At 33.8% G+C, this 4,167-nt stretch overlaps 1 non-coding gene across 1 annotated transcript; it reads right to left on the reverse strand.

Moving 5' to 3' along the window:
• Positions 1 to 3,816: 3,816 nt before the first annotated feature.
• Positions 3,817 to 3,920, reverse strand: LOC112398720 (U6 spliceosomal RNA). Its single transcript, XR_003003053.1, has one exon. It is a non-coding gene; the product is annotated as a U6 spliceosomal RNA (small nuclear RNA).
• Between the last annotated feature and the right edge of the window lie 247 nt (positions 3,921 to 4,167).

Below are 4,167 nucleotides of genomic sequence, written 5' to 3' on the forward strand. Positions count from 1 at the left end.
GTTTCCTTTGCTGTGCAAAAGCTTTTAAGTTTCATTAGGTCCCATTTGTTTATTTTTGTTTTCATTTCCATTTCTCTAAGAGGTGGGTCAAAAAGGATTTGCTGTGATTTATGTCACGGAGTGTTCTACCTATGTTGTCCTCCTCTAAGAATTTTATACTGTCTGCCCTTACATTTAGATCTTTAATCCATTTTAAGTTTATTTTTGTGTATGGTGTTAGGGAGTGTTCTGATTTCATTCTTTTACATACAGCTGTCTAGTTTCCCCAGCACCACTTATTGAAGAGGCTGTATTTTCTCCATTGTATATCCTCGCCTCCTTTATCAAAGATAAGGTGACAGTATGTGAATGGGTTTATCTCTGGCTTTCTAACCTGTTCCACTGATCTATATTTCTTTTTTTGTGGCAGTGCCATACTGTCTTGATTAGTGTACCTTTGTAGTATAGTCTGAAGTCCAGGAGCCTGATGCCTCCAGCTCAATTTTTCTTTCTCAAGATTGCTTTGGCTATTCAGGGTCTTTTGTGTTTCCATACAAACTGTGAAGTTTTTTGTTCTAGTTCTGAGAAAAATGCATTTGTAGTTTGATAGGGATTGCATTGCATCTGTAGATTGTTTTGGGTAGTATAGTCATTTTCACAATATTTATTCTTCCATTCCAAGAGCATGGTATATCTCTCCATCTGTTTGTATCATCTTTAATTTCTTTCAACAGTGTGTTATAGTATTCTGCATACAGGTATTTTATCTTCTTAGGTAGGTTTATTCCTAGGTTTTTTTTTTTTCCTTGCAATAGTAAATGGGAGTGTTTCCTTAATTTCTCTTACAGATTTTTCATCATTAGTGTATAGGAATGCAAGAGATTTCTGTGCATTAATTTTGTATCTTGCTGATTTACCAAATTAATTGATTAACTCCAGTAATTTTCTGGTATCATCTTTAGGATTATCTATGTATAGTATCATGTCAACTGCAAACAGTGACAGTTTTACTTCTTCGTTTCCAATTTGGATTCCTTTTATTTCCTTTTCTTCTCTGATTGCTGTGGCTAAAATTTCCAAAACTATGTTGAATAATAGTGGTGAGAGTGGGCAACCTTGTCTTGTTCCTGATCTTAGTGGAAATGGTTTCAGTTTTTCAACATAGAGAATGGTGTTGGCTGTGGGTTTGTCATATATGGCCTCTATTATGTTGAGATAAATTTCCTCTATGCCTACTTTCTAGAGAGTTTTTATCATAACTGGGTGTTGAATTTTGTCAGAGGCTTTTTCTGCAACTATTGACATTATCATAAGGTTCTATCCTTCAACTTATTAATATGGTGTATCACATTGATTGATTTGCATATATTGATGGATATTGCATTCCTGGGATAAACCCCACTTGATCATGGTGTATGATCCTTTTAATGTGTTGTTAGATTCTGTTTGCTAGTATTTTGCTGATGATCTTGCATCTATGTTCATCAGCGATACTGGCCTGTAGTTTTCTTTATTGTGACATCTTTGTTTTGGTATCAGGGTGATTGTGGCCTCATAAAATAAGTTTGGGAGTGTTCCTCCCTCTGCTATATTTTGGAAGAGTTTGAGAAGGATAGGTGTTAGCTTTTCTCTAATTCTTGATAGAATTCGCTTGTGAAGCCATCTGGTCCTGGGCTTTTACTTGTTGGAAGTTTTTAAATCACCGTTTCAATTTCTTCCTTGTGATTGTTCTGTTTATATTTTCTATTTCTTCCTGGTTCAGTCTCAGAAGGTTATGCATTTCTAAGAATTTGTTCATTTCTTCCAGATTTTCCATTTAATGGACATATAGTTGCTTGTAGTAATCTGTCATGATCCTTTGTATTTCTGCAGTGTCAGTTGTTACTTCTCCTTTTTACATTTCTAATTCTGTTGAATTGAGTCTTCTCCCTTTTTTTCTTGATGTGTCTGGCTAATGTTTTATCAATTCTATTTATCTTCTCAAAGAACCAGCTTTTAGTTTTATTAATCTTTGCTACCATTTCCTTCATTTCTTTTTCATTTATTTCTGATCTGATCTTTATGATTTCTTTCCTTTTTCTAACTTTGGGGTTTTGTTGTTGTTGTTCTTCTTCTTTCTCTAATTGCTTTAGGTGTAAGGTTAGGTCGTTTATTTGAGATGTTTCTTGTTTCTTGAGGTAGGATTGTATTGCTATAAACTTCCCTCTTAGAACTGCTTTTGCTGCATCCCATAAGTTTTGTGTCATTGTGTTTCCATTGTCATTTGTTTCTAGGTATTTTCTGATTTCCTCTTTGATTTCTTCAGTGATCTCTTGGTTATTTAGTAGTGTATTGTTTAGCCTCCATGTGTTTTTATTTTTTACAGATTTTTCCTGTAATTGATATCTAGTCTCATAGTGCTGCTGTCAGAAAATATACTTGATATGATTTCACTTTTCTTCAATTTACCAAAGCTTCATTTGTGACCCAATGTATGATCTTTCTTGGAGAATGTTCCATAAGCACTTGAAAAGAAAGTGTATTCTATTGTTTTTGGATAGAATGTCCTGTAAATATCAATTAAGTCCATCTTGTTTAATGTATCATTTAAAGCTTGTGTTTCTTTATTTATTTTCATTTTGGATGATCTGTCCATTGGTGAAAGTGGTGTGTTAAAGTCCCCTATACTATGATTGTGTTACTGTCAATTTCCCCTTTTATGGCTGTTAGCATTTGACTTGTATATTGAGGTGCTTCTATGTTGGGTGCATAAATATTTACAATTGTTATATCTTCTTGGATTGATCCCTTGATCATTATGCAGTGTCCTTCTTTGTCTCTTGTAATAGTTTTTATTTTAAAGTCTATTTTGTCTGATGAGAATTGCTAGTCCAGCTTTCTTTTGATTTCCATTTGCATGGGATATCTTTTTCCATCCCCTCACTTTCAGTCTGTATGTTTCCCTAAGTCTGATGTGGGTCACTTGTCGACAGCATATATACAGGTCTTGTTTTTGTATTCATTCAGCTAGTCTATGTCTTTTGGTTGGAGCATTTAATCCATTTACATTTAAGGTATTTATCTATATGTGTGTTCCTATTACCATATTCCTAATTGTTTTGGGTTTGTTATTTTAGGTCTTTTCTTTCTCTTGTGTTTCCTGCCTAGTGAAGTTCCTTCAGCATTTGTTTTAGAGCTGGTTTGGTGATGCTGAATTCTCTTAGCTTTTGCTTCTCTGTAAAGGTTTTAATTTTTCCATCGAATATGAATGAGATCCTTGCTGGGTAGAGTATCTTGGTTGTAGGTTCTTCCCTTTCATCACTTTAAGTATATCCTGCCACTTCCTTCTGGCTTGCAGAGTTTCTTTCTGCTGAACGATCAGCTGTTAACCTTATGGGGATTCCCTTGTATGTTATTTCTTGCTTTTCCCTTGCTGCTTTTTATTTTTTCTTTTTATTTAATTTTTGATAGTTTGTTTAATATGTGTCTTGGCTTTTTTCTCCTTGTATTTATCCTGTATGGGACTCTCTTCACTTCCTAGACTTGATTGACTCTTTCCTTTCCCATATTAGGGAAGTTTTCAACTATAATATTTTCAAGTATTTTCTCTTCTTCTGGGACCCCTATTATTTGAATGTTGGTGCATTTAATATCCCATAAATCTCTGAGGCTGTCCTCAATTATTTTCATTCTTTTTTCTTTATTCTGCTCTGCGGTAGTTATTTCCACTATTTTATCTTCCAGGTCATTTATCTGTTCTGTTTCATTTATTCTGCTATTGATTCTTTCTAGAGAATTTTTAATTTCATTTATTTTGTTGTTCAACATTGTTTGTTCGCTTTTTTTCTTCTAGGTCCTAAAAATATGGGGCTTCATGAATTTGCATGTCATTGTTACTCAGGGGCCATGCTAATCTTCTCTGTATTGTTCAAATTTTAGTATATGTGTTGCTGAGTCAGCACTGCAAGTGTACTCTTTTAATACATACAGATACATATCTATAGATAAGATTTCTATTTTCCCAGGGGGTTCAATTCAGTTTGTGTTTATTTTAATACAGATGTCTATCATCTATTGTAGGAAAACCATCTGGAAAATAGATTAGGTCTCTCTGAAGTATTTGGGGGACTGAATTTTGGCAATTATTTGTGTGCATATGAATTTTCCTGTGTTAATAAATGTAGTGGAAAGTTCCCTTTAAAAATGAAT

Source organism: Neophocaena asiaeorientalis, unplaced genomic scaffold (genome assembly GCF_003031525.2).
Source record: "Neophocaena asiaeorientalis asiaeorientalis breed wild unplaced genomic scaffold, Neophocaena_asiaeorientalis_V1.1 scaffold187, whole genome shotgun sequence".
NCBI classification, from domain to species: domain Eukaryota; kingdom Metazoa; phylum Chordata; class Mammalia; order Artiodactyla; family Phocoenidae; genus Neophocaena; species Neophocaena asiaeorientalis.